Raw genomic sequence first — 19363 nt, 5'->3', positions numbered from 1 at the left:
AAAATTGGAATCTAAAAGTTCACAATATGAGATAAAAAGTCAAAGTGCTAAGTTTAAGTCAGAATTTTCAGATGCACATTGAAAATATTAAATGAACACGCACAAATCAATTTCTCTCCCTTATTCCTTATTTCTGTCTCTTTATTTTTACTCTTTACTTTTTCACATTTTTATGACTTAAAGGATATTTTAAATCTTTAAGGTTAAATTCTCATTTCTATACAGGAGAAAATCTGCAGACCTCAGATCTATGGGCCAATTCTAGTTAAAATATGATGTGATCTTGCAGGTCGGGTAAAACGGCACCACGGGCCGGATTTGGCCCCCGGGCCTTGAGTTTGACACCCCTAAACTAGATGATTGTTAGCTTTAGCTGGTGTTTATGCTAATGCTGGATGAATAATCCATGAAAGAGCAAATTTAGGGTCAATCCCTTTTCTACCCCTTAACCCAGGGGCGTCAAACTCAATCACAGCAGGGGCCGGACTCTGAATTTAGGTCTAACCTGAGGGTCGAACAAGGACAACATTGAACAAGAAACTTTCATCATCAAATCATCAGCAATGAACTATGGAAAAAAAGAGAAGCACTGATGATATGATGATTTTGAGATTAAAAAAGTCTAAATGATAAAATTAAAGGCTCAAAATCTGAGATAAAAAGTCAAACTTATAGGATCAAAAGGTCAGAACATGAAATTAAACGTCAAAAAAGTTTTTTAAAGGCAGTTATATGAGATAAATTCAATATCATGAGTTTTAACAGTCCAAATATGAGATAGAATTCAAAATAAAACAATTCATCTTCAAAATATGAGATTAAAAAAGTCAAAATCATAAATTTTAAAGGACAAATTATGAGATAAAACTGGAAAAAATAAGTTTTATGAGTGAAAATATGAGAAAAAATTCAAAATAATACATTTTAAACTTCAAAATATGAGATGTCAAATGTCAAAATCATGAGTTTTAAAGTCAAATATACAAGATTAAATTTAAATCATACATTTTAACCGTCAAATTATTACATAAAACTGAAAATCAGGATCTTGAGGATATTTTTAATTATCTAGGTTAAGTTTACATTTTTATACTGAAGAAATCTGTTATCAGTTATAATAAAAATATTAATGGTCTTGTGGGCCGGGTATAACTGTACCCTGGGCTGGATTTGGCCTTGAGTTTGACACCCCTGCCTTAACCCTTAGCCGTCCTCCTAAAGGGTAGGGGTGAAAACCTTCCCTTAATAAATGAGACGCCACTTGATTGCTGTTCATCATCACACACTGCAGATAGACAGTGCTCCAGAGGTGACAATAAAGCTTCAACCATCTCGTTCATGCTATGGATCTCTGTGCAAACAGAGGAGCTGTTTGGTCTTAGAAGAACACCTTTAAATTTGGTGTTTCAGGCAGACTACTGACTCCAGACTCTGATGAGCCCCCAACCGTGCCCATTGTTATTGTTCAACACTTGAGGATTTTTCTTTTATGTCTTTCATTCTTGTTTATTTTACCCAGATGTTCTTGAACAAAAGAATAAAATAGGCAGAGACTAATGTAAGAGGTTGTAAACTTTCTGTGCCAAAATAACTTTACTGTGTTGGGAATTGTGTGAGTGACAGGACAGCCCATTGTCTGCTGACTGTTCTCAGAGTTTGAAGCCTGGACCATGTGTTCCTCCTCCTGACAGCCGGGCTGATCGCTGAGATTTAGCAGACGAGGCTGGTAACCAAAACAGAGGAGGGGAGGTGGAAACACACAACACAACACAGTCACACACTGTCCGCCACACACACATGTGGAGGCATCTCCCCGTGAGAGTGGACAGTTTTCAGAGAGACTGATAGAGAAGGTGTGTGACAGTTTGTTTGTCTGCGCTGACAAGGCTGTGTTTGTTTGTGGTCACAGATGTCGGAGGAGTCACAAGTTTGATTTCCAGACAGAGAAGGGAAAAGTACACTCATTCTTTACTCTGAATATTGTGTCAGTAGAGGTGATTTTGGTAATACAGGCAAACAGCGATATGAGGCCATTTACCATTTTACTTAAAGCAAAAGAAAATCTGTTTAGCATTTTTATAGCCAAGAAAAGCCTTAAACTGCCTAGCTGCAGGATATGTGAGCAAGTACTTGCTTTTATTTCTTATATGAGTGAAAAACAACTCAAAGTCTTCACATCTCAGTAGTTCTGAGGCAAGGTGTGACTTCTATATATCTAGTTAAACAATATATGTGCACTGTGTGGTGTATAATTCATTTTTCTGCCTCAAATCAGGATCTTTTTCAATATTCTTTGCATTTTTACCACAGAATAATCAGCTATTATATGGATGTGATCATTCTATATGGATCAGCATTTGCATTATTGGCATAATATGAACATATAGAGGGTTTCTTTGAGGGTCTTTGACTCTGTAGGGGGACTTTGGTTTTTCCCTGGTATCCCAGGGGTTTATTTCTCCATCAAACTGTGTTTTAAAGATATATTTCTGGGCTTTTTATGCCCTGATTGATAGAGAAGGACAGAATCGGAAATAGGGATGTGAGAGTGGGGGCCGCCCGCGCACATGTGGTGCACCTTAAACCACTAGGCCATCTGTGCCCCTATCAAACTGTATTTTGATGCTACTTCCTGCACTCCGAGCACATTATTTACACTCTAAATGTTCATCTTGATTATTAACATTATGTTTGATGTATACCTGACATTAGATGCGCACCTTGAGGCCCTGCAGTGCACCAGATCCCAGGCAGTTAGCTACTTTCGCTCATGGTAAAGTCATCTATCCGTGTAAGAAATCTCCCTCTGAGACCAATGTTGCTGTGTACGACAAGAAGAGACATGGGTTATTAAAAGTTAAATAACTTTTGAACCATAAATCGTAGCCACTTACTTTTTCCCTCTTTGGAAACCCTCCATTTCACAGTTCTAATGATGCTGTCCACATCTTTGTAGCCCTTTTGGTAGTTTTTCTAGCGTACCTGGAACTTGGGTGACTTTCCATGTTCTTTAAAGATGAATTCCACACCAGTAACTCAGATACTAAACATCTTTTTATCCAATTTTTAATCCATTTTTTGATTGTGTCATCCACTAGCTTGGCTAGCTTGCCACTGTGTTGCAGTCCCAAAATAGATGTCACATAAGCTGTGACAACCAATGGCAGGCTGTTTCGTTGCCACAGCATGGTTTGCCAACACTTTGAAACTGAAGGAGAGGGCCTGAGTGGCTCATAGGGAGAGAAAAAGAGAGAGACAGCTTGTTATGTATCCCTTTGTGTCTCTTCTTCTTCTTCTTCTTCTTCTTCTTCTTCTTCTTTTGGGTTTATTGGCGGTTGGCAAACCAACTTATCGGTGCATTACTGCAACCAACTGGACTGGCCCTTTTTGTCTCTGCAGACAGGAACTGTTATAAGAAATGTCTCATAAGCAGCAATTTTTTAAAAGTGCACAGCCTTTTTTTAAAAATTTGTGAATATTTTGAAGGCTTTTTGTAACAGAGTGAATATTTTTTTCACTTTTTGGTCCTCAAGAAATGGGAGAACAAGTTTCTGCTAAAAAAAATCTTAATCATTAATGTTTACTGGGTGTCACATATACAAATCTTTAATGCAATTTTAAGTTTCTGTGCTTTCGTCTTTATAGCCCCATAAACTTTTTAGAATGTAAGTGACATTTCTGCAGCTCACATATTAAAGCCCAGGCTGTCCTGGAAAAAAATATGTTTAGAGTTTGACTGCACACCACAGCGTTGATGTTTTGCAAGCTTTTTAAGATTATAATTCCAGGAGAGACAAAATGGTTAAGAAATAGCTTAGAGCCCAGAGGGTTGAAACATCTGAACCTATCAGCTATCAGCATCTAACAAAGTGTGATAGACAGGCTTCGGGAAAAGATGAGATGTTGCTGGTGAAGCTGGCGGACAACATTAAACAACTTCCAGGCAAGATTTCCTGTTCCATGTGGTGTTTACGTCTGTGACATAAACACTGTCATTCTATGTCCATGACATCCTGGAGTAGAGCCACTCACCTGCTGAGTCTTTGCTGTAGGTTTTAAGTCACAGTGGCTCCAGTGATGCTTTCCTTAGCCTGGGAAAGGCTGAGGACAGTGATTTACTCACACGTAAAGGTTGAGCCAGGACAGCTATTGTCATACTATCAACCATTTATTACAAAAAGGATTTCAAGTTTGACTTGGCTCTGCTCAAAAATGCTCCCTGGGTTAGTCAAGCAGCATAATTTGACCTTCCAAGGACTGCACGGTAATAAACCGCTACATAGAAAAATAAATGACAATACCTAACTCTGTGGTACCATAAAGTGAATACAGGGTGCAATAAAGGTTTAGGCCTGAAAGGAGGTGGCTTGGGTGGGGGGAGGTAAGGCCAGTAGTAGTGCGGTGTGATTGGCACTGATGAGGCAAGGATCAGTGAGACGACATTATATCTAAATGCCTTGTTAAGTTGTTAGTTGTTAAGTGATTGGCTGTGAGACAGTGATTAAATCAGCTGGCAGTCAGCTGATTGCAGCAGGGTGTATGCATGAAGGAATGCCAAGCCTTATTCAATCAAGTTTTCTGAAATAACATCATGATGCAGACTTGTAAAATGCCAAGAGGAGGAAAAAAAAAAGCTTTTAAAGGGATTGGATTAATGATTACTGATGTACTTTAGGTAGTGAGGGAATCATATCACTGGTTGGCTTTTTTCACAGCGTCCAGTGTTGAATACCCACAGCTTAACTAAGGAGTGGTGGGAAACAAGTTATTCATACTATTTTGAGGCAATTTGGACACAAATTTAAATCAAATGTAAACAAATTTATACGTCATCTGGGTGGAAATGTTAAAATTCCATCTTAAAAACACTTTAAAAACACTTTGAAACCAACACGTTGAAGATCAGGAGTTTCCTTCTGCCTCCTCTAAAAAGGGCAGACACTCTCCAATGTTATTATTTTTAGATCTACAAAATGTAAAAAGAGGAATTACATTTAAAGGTTGAGCTATTTGTTTTGAAAAAGACCATAAAAAGCTAAATGTGTGGTAGTAGGGGTGTGTAGTTTGGATTTTTCAGCAGTTCTTCCTGTTTGATTTTGCAGAACATTTAAGTACGCCACATTCTAAATAACAAATGGATATATAAATTCTGTACTGCACAAATTTGGAACGCCAGTTTTACCAGCATATAAGATGCAATGTATTCCAGAGGGGAGAAGGTTGAAGCTGTATGTCTGTGTGATTTCTTTTGCATCCACAATGTGTTATTTCTTTGCAGCTGTGCAGCTCTTATAGCACCCTCTGTTTTCACCGTGTTGAGTTGTAATCCTGTCAGCTATGGGTATGGTGTCTGAGCTCTCAGTCTGCGATTGAGACCATGCATCTAATGCTGCTGTGCTCAGGAGGGCGGGGATGGAAAGGGTCAGCTGCCTGATGTAGGAATGACTCCTGGCATGCTATCTTGGGCCTGGTCCAGCTCACAGCATAAAGGGTGCCTAGGACCTGTGGGCTGGTCCAAATTTGTTGGCGTGAGTCGTGTTCCAATCCAATCCAATCCAACTTTATTTGTATAGCACATTTTACCAACACAAAGTCTCCAAAGTGCTGTACAGTGTTGGGGTCAGCTGAAAGGATACCTGGAGAGATGGAGCATGGGCCTGGTGCAGGCCTGGAGGACGTACAGGACCAAGGCTGATGCTGCAATCTGTGAGGAATTTTTTTTTAAAGTATGGACTCACAGACATGAGTTGCACTGCCCACATCTACTGGTCATGTGTGGAGTTAAATTTTGTGGTCTTTTCAATCTAACCAGTGCTCCAAAAGCTTTATTTTATTGAAAATATACCACCTTTTTTCTTTGAGTGCATCCGTATGATGTAATGATGGAGAAAAGCTGTTAAAAAGTGGCTTTGTAAGCCTTATTTCTCTCGTTAAATGCCCTAGAAAGCGTTGCACAATGAAGTTGCTGCCACAGAATGAATAGAGATTAGTTTTCTGTCTTGTCAGGTGATCTGCAGCGGTCGCTGGTGGCATGACGGCTCATGCCTCATCACTTTATACTTGTATACTGGTGCCATCAGTAGGATGCTGCCATCTTTCTACAGGGACAAACAGGTATTAAAAGTGTCTCTGATTCACTGAATTTTCCAATATTAGGTCTGTCCCTTGTCAGATGCTACCACAGAGATGTCTTACCTCTTTCAACAAGGGGATCAGAGGGGAAACATCAGCCAACAGAGTAAATCTGCTCTGTGTGTATAGATATGCATCTACCCAGCCCATCAAAGAGACCTCACCCTTGTATTCAGTCATTTTAATTATAAACACACTTTCTGCTTTTGAACACACACTTTCTTCATGCACACATCCTTATGTTTGCAGTGCATTTGACAGTGATGCACTGCATTGTTTTTCTGGGCCAAAATGAGACTCAGATGTGTTGAACGGCTCTGATAAACAACCTGCAGCGAGCCAGCTGCTTCATCAGGCGGCATTACTCTGAATCGATGGAAAAGCCTGCAGATCTGACCTCTTACTTCTAAATTAAAGCAAGGCATTTTATTAAAATATTTCATCCCTGGGGTCCAGATGAGAGTTTACTGTCTTACTGTGGGAACAAGGACTGCATTCTTCTAGTTTGTGCAGGCAGGGCTGTTACCTTTTTTTGTCCACAGCCTCAGATTAAGAAACCTGGGAGGGAAACAAAGTCAGACAAACAAGTGATTCTCATCATAGAAAGTGATGTAGCTCTGCTTTCTGCATCTCCACCCTGATTTAAGTGATTTTGACTCATCACACATCATTTTTCTGTGAAGGCTGTGAGAGAAACCTCCACTGAGATTCCTCCATGGAGGAAAAAAGTTCAGATTTAATCAGCGTTGTTAAACCGGACTGTAAAGCTATAAGTTAGAAATGTTGATGTAATTAAAGAAATAGTTGATGTTGGATCATTTTCATCCTAAGTTCATACAGCCATTAAATCTACTCTCCATACTCGAGTAGTCACTGGAGAGTTTGCATAAATATAACAGTGAAGGCTCATTCATCTTCACAAAGTGATCTGTCGTAGATTTAAACACATAACTAAAACACTCTGGGTCATTTTCTATTGAAGCAGAAAAAGATAAATCATATCTGTGCTTTGCAGTTAAAACTGTACTGCATCACAGCGCTGCAGGAGAAATATTTATAGACTTTAAACTCAACAATATATCTCCGGCATATGAGCATGACTCAAGTAACATGCAGGACTATAAGTTTGCACAACGTGCCAGATGTACAGCTGAATACCATATCAGTAGTCAAAATGCCCTGATGCTCTGCAAAAACATAAAAGGATGCAAAATTTTTATTTAAAGGGGACATATTTTACCCTTTTTAGACAAGTTTATACTGGTCTCAGAGGTCCCCAAAACATGCCTGTGAAGTCTTTTGCTAAAAAAAAAAAAAACCCTGCTCAGAATGAGCTGTTTCCGTGTCTATGGTTTTAAATGTTACTGAGCTGTCTGACTCCGCTCCTGACCACACCCCTCTTAGGAAATGGATCTGGTTCTCCTGATCCTTCTCTAAGCTGCCAGCTGAGAGGAAGATCAGGAGAGGAGGGCGGAACTTTCTTCCAAGCGGGGAGGGTCAAACAAACCTGGGGCGGGGGCTAAGTCCCCACATGACATCATGAGGGAAAAATCTGAGAACGGCTTATTCAGCTCACATTTTCTAAAAGGTGGAGAAAGAGAGGGGAGGGAATGGATTTTTCTGGTGCTTGAAGGGATTGTGGACAGGACTGGGACACATATTCTTGTTAGAAAAGCTTGAAAAAGGAGTTTTTGCATGATATGTCCCCTTTAAGATTGGTCACACCATCTCATAAAAGAAACACGCAAAAAGTATTGTTTTCTAGAGGTTAAATAGAATTTAAATTATTTGTATATTTTTCCAGTAATTGATTGGCCCCATTAGGTCTTAAATGTCTTATTTTTACTTGTGAAAGGTCTTAAATTTGAGATCTCTGGATACTTTATCAACGTCATCTACTTTGCTGCTTAATTATTGTCTTTCATGGATTTGCTCCAGAGATTAGATTAGATTAGATTAGATTAGATTCAACTTTATTGTCATTGTGCATGTCACAAGTACAAAGCAATGAAAGGCAGTTAGCATCCAACCAGAAGTGCATAAGCAGTAATAAATAGCATATGATACAGTATATACAGAGTGCTAAAGGTATGAATAGTATAAATATGTGTTTACATGAATATTTATTTATGCCAGGTATGTATAACAGTTAGGAACAGTTATATAATAAGACTACAATTTTTTACAGTTTTTTACAGTATGTACAGTTGTGGAAATAGTGATTATCATTAAATAGTATGTACAGTACGATACAGGGGAGTTATATACAGTAGTGCAATGATATGACAAGAAGAAAAGGTGCAGATTCAGTGCAAGAGGGTTGGTGAGGGGGGCAGAGATCAGCTCAGGGAGGGCTGGTAAGGGGGGGCAGAGAACATAGCTGCAAACGGCAGACCTCCGAAAACACATGCTTAGGTCAGCAACACACTACAGGATTTTAAGCCCAATTTGAAGCCCAATTTGCCTTCTCCGATGATCGCGGAGGCAAATCCTGAGTGGAGCCTCACCGATTACTGTCAGAATAATCCTCATGTGTGGGGTCAACACGATTATTTTACCGTAGCGTCCCAGACCCTGAATCGGGGTTTGTTATTTACAATTAAATATCGTAAATATCATCCAGCCTGATTGTCTCATAACAGACTATCTTCAAATGTTGGGACCATATAGGAATGTTGATTGGTTGCGATGATGCTTGTCATGCTGACAGTCTATCAGCCGAGACAGGACTAGATTTTTATTGCCTACTCTGACATGGTGCCATCGTAAAAGACAAAAACTTGTGTGGTCTGATCTGGCCTTGATATTTAGTGTAATAAGCATGAAAATGTTCTCAAAATTCTTGGGTTATTAACCATTAGCTGTGCTCCAAATATCTCAAGCACTCAAAAACAGCTTCAGTATTGATGAACAACAACATCGACCCCCCACCTCATTATTATCCACACCAGATTTTGTGCAAGCAGCTTGTTCCCTTCAATAAGTGCTTAATCAGTTCCTCCTCATGTACTCACACACTCACACAAACACACACAAAGGTTGACCCGGGGGGGAGGAAATTGAATTAGCAGGGTGTAATGCAGCTCCTTGTGTGTGTAATCAGAGCAGGCTCAGCATACAGGCCCATTGTAAGTCAGTGTGGTCGCAGTTTGAGAGCCAGCGACCGCTGGGGAAGCTGCTCTTATCACTAGATATGATTACAGCCGGGGGAATGTGTGTGTGTGTGTGTGAATGATGAATCTGTGTGGGAGTCAGCTGAAGGATTGCATGGAGGATCAGTGTCTACATGCTTATGATTACACACGAGTGAGTGAAGTAGTCATTTATAAGTAAAATGACTTAAATATCAATCTGTTGCAATAACAAAAATAACTCCAACATTTCTGACTTTTGTTGCCGCCATTACTCAGGTCTTTCTTGATTTGGAGTGTTTCTGTACAACAAACGTTAAGGTCTGAATGAATCTCAAATTTGTATCAAGGGAAAGATAATTGAATAGTTACAAAAAGGGGCAAAAGAAAACTGAAATGGGCAAATATGGGTTAAAAGTGGCAAAAATAGCAGAAAAAGTGGTGAAAGTAGTTCCAGAGTGGTAACAGTGGGTCAAAAGGGTCAAAAATGGTCAAAAGTAGCTAAAATGTGTTAAAAATGGCCCAAAAATGGAAAGAGAAAGTGGTAAAAGATTGGCAAAACTGGGTTGTAAGCAGAAAGGATGGGCAAAATTGGCAAAAGTAAGCAAAGAGTTGCAAAAATGGGCAGCTGAAGTAGTGAAAAAGGGTTAGAAAGTGGAAAAAATGTTTAAAAGTGACCAAAAAAATGCATAAAAGTGGTGAAAAGTGGTTACAGAGGGGCAGAACAGGATGAAAAGTGTCAAAATGGGTTAAAAGTGGCAGAGTAGTCATAAAAATGGGTGGCTAAAGTAGTCAAAAAGGGTTAAAAAATGGGGAAACATCAGTTAAAAGCAGCAAAAACTGACTAAGGGGCTAAAATCGGTCAAAAGTGGTCAAAAGTAGTCAGGCAAAAGTGGGGAAAACGTGGTTTCAGGTTGGCAAAACTGGGTTGAAAGTGCCAAAAATGGGCAAAATTGGCAACAATGAGGTAAAGAGGCAAAAATGGGCGAAAAGATGCAGAAAAGTGGCAAAGATGAGCAGCTGAAGTAGTGAAAACGGGTAAGAAAGTGGAAAAATGGTTAAAAGTGGAAAACATTAGCAGCAAATATTGTGAAAAGTGGTTACAGATTCGCAAAACTTAATTTGGGCAAAAAGTACCAAAAAATGGGTTAAAAGTGGAAAAAATAGTCATAAAAATTGATAGCCAGAGTAGTGAATAAGTGGAAACATTTGTTAAAAGTGGCAAATATGGGTTAAAAAGACAAAAATGAGCAGCAACAGTGGTGAAAAGTCATTAAAAATTGACACTAATAAGTTATTACATTATCAGAACCCAATAGTAGCTTGACATACTGTTTGCCACAGTGCTAGCACCAATACTACTGAGCCACACACTTTCATTGATATTAATAAATCATTACTGGGAATTGCCCTTTCACTTTATTTTTTTTAGGGGCCAGCCTAATTCTGGGGGCTGGCCTGCTTTTAAGAATATTAGCTACAGTCAGCTCGTCACCTTTAAGGAGAGACCGGCTGGAGTGCAGGCACAAAAGCTAAAACACTGCAGAAACTGTAGGGTCTTCATTCTGGGGGGTTGGCTCTCTTGGAACAGGTCTGGACTGGGTGTGTAAATCATATGGGTCCCTCCTGTGGCATTTAGTCAGTCCAAGGCATCGTAGCCTCTCACAAGGCAAGTTTCAGTTCCTGGGTGTCATCTGGCATGCAGTGTTTTATCCCTGCATTGTTTTGTCTACTTATGTACAGCACTTTGTTTCGGCTGTGGTTGTTTTAAAGTACTTTATAAATAAAGTTGAGTTGAGTTGAGTTTAGCAAATTTTGTCCTTATAGCATTAAGCTAAAATGCAACATTGTTGAGAGTATGCTAGAATATTATGGTGCTTCACTTCTCTGTCAGAAGGTCTCTTTGTTTGGTGGATTTTTTAAAGATGCTAAGGGTCACACTTCCTGTCAGGAGTAGAGAACTTGTTATTGAGGTACCTTAGCAAATCACTTGTACATCAGCCAATCTCTTAATAGAGTGGCCATGCTGACGAGCGCTCTATCAGATTTTACTAACCAACTGAGATGCGGTGTCATGTGGCTCTGTGCAGAACAAGGAGCAATTCATGTTCAAGCTTTGGTTCCTTTTATAATCTGTTTTTGAGTTTTTACTGTTATTATTCTTTTAGAGGGTATCAGAACAGTCCTTTCATTAACAGTGCAAAGTAGTGGCTTTTGAATCATTCTGTACTGGGAGCATTATTTAATGGGCAGAAGGGTCAGCCTCTGTTTCAGTATTCCAGCTATGGTTGCCTTTGACAGGGATGCACATCTTTACAAATTTTTTGTATCTCCTGTGACAAAGACACACTCAATGTATGGACAAAAGTATCTAGCCACCTGACCATTACACCAACAGGGACTTTAATGACATTGTATTAAAATCCATGTTTGTTATTTGGTGTGGACCCCCCTTTTGCAGCTATAGCAGCCTCCACTCTTCTTGTAAGGCTTTTCACAAGAGTTTGGAGTGTTTTGTCAGGATTTGTGCCCATTCATTCAAACCAGGTCCTCAGTAGAGAGAAGACCTGGTTTGCAATCTCTGTTCCAGTTCATCCCAATGATGCTCGATGGGGCACCAGTCAACTTTTTTCAAACCAAACTCATCAAACCATGTCAAACTGTAGCCACAAAGTTGGAAGCATAGCATTGTCCAAATTTTCCTGGTATGCAGAAGCATTAAGATTGTCCTTCACCGGAGATAAGGGGTCTAGCCCAAACCCTGAAAAACAATCTATACCATTATCCCTCCTCCACCAAACTTTACAGTTGGGCCTATGCAGTCAGGTAGGAAATGATCCCCCAGTATCTGCCAAACCCAGAATCACCAATCTGACTGTCAAACAGCAAGCATGGTTTATCACTCCGCTGCTCCACAGTCAAGTGTCGGTGTGCTCTATGCCACTCCATCCAATGCTTGGCATTGCATTTTGTGATGTGAGGTTTGCATACAGCAGCTCAGCCATGGAAACCCATTCATGAAGCTCCTGACACACAGTCTTAGTGTTTAAATGAATGCCACAGGAAGTTCGGAACTTCTGGAGACTTTTACACACCATGCACCTTATCAGTAACCTGACACTGGAAAACCTTCCATAGACAGTGTTTGGGAGAGGGCAGAGTCTTTGAAAAAAAACTTGGAGGGTGATTGCATGAACATTCTGTCTGTCACATCTTTATGGGCCAATCAGAGCAACAAAACATGTGATGTAGCTGTTACCAAGGTGCTCCCCTACCAGGGAGTAAACTCCATAGAGAGCTGCATAACACCAACCATGGCAACTGTAGACATGTCCGTAGGAACATGTGTAGGGTACTTTTATAGGTATATATACATATATATATATATATATATAAATACCGATTCACATAAAATCAAATGGTACCATGTTTTGGTACCTAAATGCATCCTTGTGACTGAAAGAGAGTGGAAGAGTAGTCAATTTTCCATGCCAGATGCGAACACAGCATTGCACGCATGAGAGTAATGACATTGGTAGCAGCTCACTGAATCAACAAAACAAGCGCAGCTGATCGGAAGCGGTCGAAGGCAGTGCTCCACTTTTCAAAATGCAGGTTACGCTGAAATATTTGTGACATGAACTTCAAGGTTTACCACGGAAAAACTTCTAATCTGAGGATGCAGTGTGATGATTGATGATTTAGCAGTGTACAGAAAAAACACTTGGTAGTTATAGTAGTTCAGGTTTTCCATGTTGGAGGAATTTGTAAAAACACGTGATGTTACCTTAAAAACAGTGTTTGATATTGTTTTGATATATTTGATGATGTCTTGATGTTGAGAAAGAAATATCTAAAATTTAGAAGTTTTGAGGTTATATAACATTTATTATTACATATTATTCACACACAGAAGTACCAAAAATGGGTACCGTTGTGTACCTACTGGTACTGTAACAGTTCAGATGTGAAAGGTACCCACCCCTACATGTCAGTACATGGCTTTTGTCATTTCTTTAAAGGAAAACAAGTCACTGCTGTTCTTTTTTCTTCTTTTAACGAAGAAATGTTGTCAAGTTCTGATAAAACTGATGCTATAGCAGCATCCACGCTAATGTCTTCCACCATAATTGCACCGGCCTCTTGTTGCTGCTTGCTTACGTCACGACTCTGCCGAGCTCAAAAGTACTGACCCTCGATGCTGATTGGTCCTGTCACTTTCTAACTGGGCCCAAACAGTTCAGATGGGCGCTTTGCAAGATGGATTCGCCAGTGAAAAACAAGGAAACGGGTGAATCCATCTGCTCTGCAAGGTTAGGCTGAGGTGCTGTTGTTCCTAAACGCTTCCACTTTCCAATAGTATCACTAACAGTTGACTGTAGAATATGCAGCAGGGATGCAATTTCATGAGCCGACTATGGCAAAGGTAGCAAGTCACTGAGCTCCCCAGAATGACCTGTTTTGTATCAGAAATTTTTGCAGACTGCATGGCTAAGTGCTTGATTCTATACACCTGTGGCAACAGGTCTCATTGAAACACCTGTATTCAATAATTAACAGGTGTGGCCAATTATTTTTGTCCATGTAGTGTATATTAACTCTTCAAAAGAATAACTATTCTGTCGATTATTTTCAGCGTAAGAAAGTTAAGTTTAGATGAACAAACCTCTGCTCTTCATCTCCTGTAGAGATTAAAAACCACTGAATGAACTGCAGCTTTGTTTCACTTTTTGTCAGTGTGTCTACAAAAAAGTCCTTTCTGCTTGTTGTTTCCACTATCATTGTTCCTTGCAGGCTGCAGGCTGTGTTTTCCACTCTGGATGTCATTGTTTTTCACTGTCTGTTAATTATTTTTGTGCTGGTATTTTGCCTCCTCCTGATATAGTGTTTCCTGCCATTGTCCCCTCTCTACCAGGCTGCCTGCGTCTGGACTCGAGCCAGCCGCTCCCTCCTACCTTAAAATACACTGACAGACACACTACAGTACACACATCCATGACCGTGAATACACACACTAACTCTCCCCGGTCTCCCTTCCTCCTCTTGGCACTTGAGAGAAAACACAAGAAGTCAGTGATACGGCAAACCCACTGAGTGTTTGAGGGAGGGAGAGAGTCCAGCAGTCAGTTCAAGGGGGCTAATCTCTCTCTCTCTCTCTCTCTCTCTCTCTGCCTCGATCTCTCCCTCCCCTCTCTTGCCTTTTGTTGCGGCCCCTCACTTTCTCAACACTTGGACTGAAGGAACTGATACTGTGCCTGTGTATTCATGTGTTTGAATGAATTTCATCAGCTCTCTCTGGACTGAACTGTACGAGAACATGACTGACGGGACTTTCTAGCACAATCCTTCATCTGATCATTCCCACTACAGACCGGTAAGGCTGCACACTTGTTGTAAAATCTGTCTAAACTCTCTAGTACAGCTTGTGTTTTAGGATGACTGTGAGGGAAAATGACACTTTCTGTGTTTGTGCATGTGGGAAAATCTGCCTGCAAAGCAACAGGTCATTTGCAAATCAATTCTTCATCTTTGTGAGCTCTGATTTCATGTTTTCAAAGATATTTATGAGTGTAAAGATGTCAAACTCTTTCACCTTTTTTCTTCTTCTTCCCCTAATCCCCCCCTCTCTGCCCGGTCTGAGTTACTCAAGTTACCGGCTTCCTCCTGTTGTTATGAGCCCCGTGGTTTCTATGCAGCACTCTGAGGGCGCTCCCACGCTCTCCCAAAGACTAAGAAAGGAAGGAAAACAGCGATAATCATTTCAGAGGCACAAAAGAAGTGGCAGCAGCATGCTCTGTGTCCTCTCAGCATCCAAACCTGCACTCTTTTATAACTTTTTAAACTATCATCTGTCTTATGCATGTTTGGTTTGTTCATTTTTTTTGTCTTTTGGACAAGTTTTCTGTTTTCCTGAGAGGTAGTGGGGTGGCCGAGGTGGTGAGAAAATTGGAAACAGAACCACCCACAATGGAAGTGAGTCAGCCCTGCATTTAGTGGTGTGTTGACTTTGGAAATGGCAAGGATTGAGGGGGTTGTGGTGTTGTTGTCTGAAGAGGGACAAATGACATTGTCAGAAGAAAAGAGGAACAAACAAAATGTCTCAATTTGTTTCGCATTTTCTGGTGAAAGTCCCTGCAAGAATCTCTGCAAACAATCTCTGCAAAGTGAGCTCTGAGTTTTGTAAAGAGAAGAAAAGGAGATGTACAGAGAGAGGGGAGTCTGAAGCCATGGGCTGTTTATAAAGGGAGGGAGCGGCTTGTGTCCATCTGGGACAATCCCAAGTGCTGAAAGCTTCCCCACCCTGATCCCAAACATCTCTCTCCCCCTCCTCTCCCTCTGTCTTTCTCATTGTCTCTCTCGTTCCTTCATAATAAGGTGCAAGTGGGTACACTTTGTTTGCAGCCTGCAAACCTGTTACAAATGTGCTGCATGCTTTTATTGATTTTCTTTGGACATCAATATCTGTCACTCTTTCTCTTAAACTGCAATTTAATGTGATCAGTAAAGACAAAGAAGCTTTGATGTTTCCTCTTTTACATGCATGTCTCCACTATTTATATTCCTTGAATAAATGTCATGGAGATTAATGGTTTGGGCGCGCATCAGAGGTCTCTGGGTGCAATTGCCTTGACGTTACATGCTAATAGTGCCGCTCTATAAAATGCATTTGTTGACTAAGAGTGGAGACAAAGCTGATGTTAAGAGTGCTGCAAAAAAGGTATTTTCCCTCTTACTGATTTCTTTGTCTGCATATTTGTCACACTTAAATATATTAGACAAAGTAATCTGAGTAAATACGAAATGCAATTTTTAAAGGGAAGAAAGTCACCCTGGCCTACCCCTATGTAAAAAAAAGTCATTGCCCCCTAAACCTAACAACTGGTTGTGCCACCCTTTGCAGCAACAACTGCATCAAGCATTTGTTATAACTGGAAATTAGTCTAGAGAATTTTGACCCACTCTTCCTTGCAGAATTGTTTTAATTCAGTCACATTGGAGGGTTTTCTAGCATGAATGGATGTTTTAAGGTCACAAACTGATGGCTGTATAATCTCCTTCAGGGAGTTCTGGTAGAGACCAGAACTCATGGTTCCATCAGTTATGGCAAGTCAGTCCTGAAGCAGCAAAGCAGCCCCAGACCATCACACTACCACCACCATGTCTTTTGAGCAGATGCTGTATTTACTCCAGATGTGATGGGCTGCACATCTACCATAAAGTTCAACTTTTGTCTCATTAGCACACTGAATATTTTCACAAAAGTCTAATGAAGTTTTGGCATCCTCAGTGTTCTTTTTGGTTAGCAGTGGTTTTGGCCTTGGAACTCTCCCATGGAGGACATTTTTGCCCAGTCTTTTTCTTACAGAGTCATGAACACAGGCCTCAGACGAGTCAAGTAAGGCCTGCAGGTCTTTAGATATTGCTCTGAGTTCTTTTTGGACCTCCTGGATAAGCCGATGCGCTCTTGGAATCGTTTTAGTTGGCTGACCACTCCTGACAAGGTTCACCACTGCTTCAAGTTTTCTCCATTTGTGGATAATAGCTCTCACTTTGGTTTGCTGGAGTCCCATAACCTTAGAAATGTCTTTGTAACCCTTTCCAGACTGATAGATGTCAACGACTTTGTTTCTCATCACTTCTTGAATTTCTATCGATGTGTTGCTTTTTGAGATCTTCGAGCCTTCTTCACTTTGTCAGAGGTTCTATTTAAGGGATTTCTGGATTCAACAGGTCTGGCAGGAATCAGTCCTAGGTGTTACTATTGAAATTTGTATGGCAATTATTAAGTCACATCTTGTATCTTTTGTGGCTAAAATGAGAAAATGAGTGAGAAGTGCATCATGGTCACCAACAAAACAAATGCATCAAAATAAAGTTTTTGCAAGTCTGAATAAAGTTAGACTTGATCTCATGAGACTAAACCTAAAAACACAGCCTGTTGTTTGCACAATTTTTGCGTGGGAAATATGAAGAAAAAGAGCACATTAAAGACAGCACAAATTCTTGACATGGACAACAAAAGAGACTTAAATCAAAACTTCTTAACAGTCAGCACTCAGAATTGTCTTTCATTCATGACAGTGGCAACATACAAAACATCATGAATGTTTCAGTACAAAGCTTTTCTCTGCATCGTAGACAAAGCACGGAAGAAATCCCTTATAAACAGGAAGCACATTCTTTCACAATAACATTTTTCACAGTAAAGTTAATCAAAGGCCTTTTTATAGCTTTCAAATGACACTACATATTCATGGAAGGACCCATTTACAGGCAAGGATGGCTTCCTACTGACATACCTAATAGAGAAGGTGATGGTCTTGGCTGCTCACTACAGGTTTTAACCAGTTTTTTGTTTTTGAATGGAGAAAGTTGTTCAGCTAGATGCACCAACTGATGAAATGAGCCAAGGTTATTCTTTCACAGAATGTCATCAGAGACAGACAACATCCTGACATCAAATATTGAGTTAAGTGCCAGAACACTGACAGCTGACAGTGATCATGATTGGATCATTAAGTAATATGAACTAACTTTCATGAAACTTTCATCCTGGTGGTGGTGTCAGGAAAATGTTTCTCCTCTACTGTTGAAATGCAAATACATAAATATCAACAAAGAAAAGATCTGACTTCAACTCTTCTGATTCTAATGCTTTAAACAGTGTCCCAGGTGCTGTACAAGGGCTCAGATATACAGGATAATGTTATATCTCTATTGTTCTGGAGTTGTCAGGTGAAGTAAACAGTGGTCATTTTTAAAAGATTGAGAATAAAATGTCTGGTGCTGCAGCTCCAAGTAGTGTACAATAGCAACTGTTGCTGTTCTACACTTCATTTGCTCTCCATGCCTCTGCATGGTCATGTGACTGAAAGGTATGAACAGCACCAAAGGGGTCCACTTATGAATAGAACATAGACCAGACATAAACACCATAACATAAATACAGTTGTAACAAATACCTGACATTATCCCAGGAAACTATGAAGGATGACCTTCGAGTAGTCAAGTCTACTGTAAATACTATAGGCTAATAGCTACCACTCTGTGTTTGCTAGTGCAAAAAACGCTTTCGTTTGCGTATGCAGAATGTTAGAGAACTAAAGAATACATACAGTCAAAGATAATTAAGGATTCAGGCCCAACTAGTCCCATTAAGTGGCCCAAAATATGATACAAACAGAGTCACAATACAGGAACTTTGAAAAAGGAACAGTTGTAGGTTTCTCAAATGTAAGTCTGTAACGAAATGAACACCTACATGGTCTCTCGAATATATTCATATTATTCAACTGTTAAATAGCCACACAACCAGCTAGGTGTGGGACTTGCACCCTGCTGATTCACAATGCTTTTATCAACATGTAAAAGTCCGTCCAGTGTTTACTTTAGTCCTGCTTCTTCCTCGACAACTTTCTCTCTTTCTCATCTACGCTTATTAGTCGCCACAGTTTTCATTTCTTAGCCACAGTCATTTTATTTAAGGGTACTGAGACAGGTTTGGAAGCTATAGCCGCCTTTTTTTACGAGAGGCTGCTGTGCTGTTAGTGCTGTAAGGCTGCTCTTGACTTTCACCACAGAGGTAAGTAACAAAAACTGGTACCAGCATGGTACCAGTACCAACACACCCGATACCTACTGGACTGAATCTCACCACAGATATTGATAAATTTGATAACGGTGCTACATAGCTAACATAGCTAAAGCGAAGCTCACAAAGCAGCTATTTTAGCTACATAGCTCCATTATCTGGTAGCTTACGCAGCTAAAGCTACATTTGCTAAAGCTAACTTAGTCATAAATAACAGAGCTACATAGCTAACATAGCTAAAGCGAAGCTCACAAAACAACTACATCAGCTACATAGCTCTATTTTCTGGTAGCTTATGCAACTAAAGCTTCATCTGCTAAAGCTTCATCTGCCAAAGCTAACTTAGCCAATAGATAACAGAGCTACATAGCTAACATAGCTAAAGCGAAATTCACAAAGCAACTACATCAGCTACATAGCTCTTTTATCTGGTAGCTCACGCAGCTAAAGCACTTCTGCTAAAGCTTCATCTGCTAAAGCTTCATCTGCTAAAGCTTACTTAGCCAAT

The 19363-nt window shown here is 40.1% G+C and overlaps 1 protein-coding gene across 1 annotated transcript in view; it reads left to right on the top strand.

Annotated features, from left to right (window-relative positions):
- The first annotated feature begins 14476 nt into the window (after positions 1 to 14476).
- The window catches only part of hdac7a (histone deacetylase 7a), a 120794-nt gene continuing 115907 nt past the window's right edge, over positions 14477 to 19363 (top strand). Inside the window, exon 1 of the mRNA XM_041798938.1 lies at positions 14477 to 14637. The gene's annotated coding sequence lies outside the window, so the exon portion shown is untranslated. The remainder of the gene's footprint in view (positions 14638 to 19363) is intronic.

This window comes from Cheilinus undulatus, linkage group 11 (genome assembly GCF_018320785.1).
Source record: "Cheilinus undulatus linkage group 11, ASM1832078v1, whole genome shotgun sequence".
Classification (NCBI taxonomy): Eukaryota; Metazoa; Chordata; class Actinopteri; order Labriformes; family Labridae; genus Cheilinus; species Cheilinus undulatus.
Note: the sequence above shows the minus strand (reverse complement) of the source record. Positions and strands in the feature narration are given on the sequence as shown.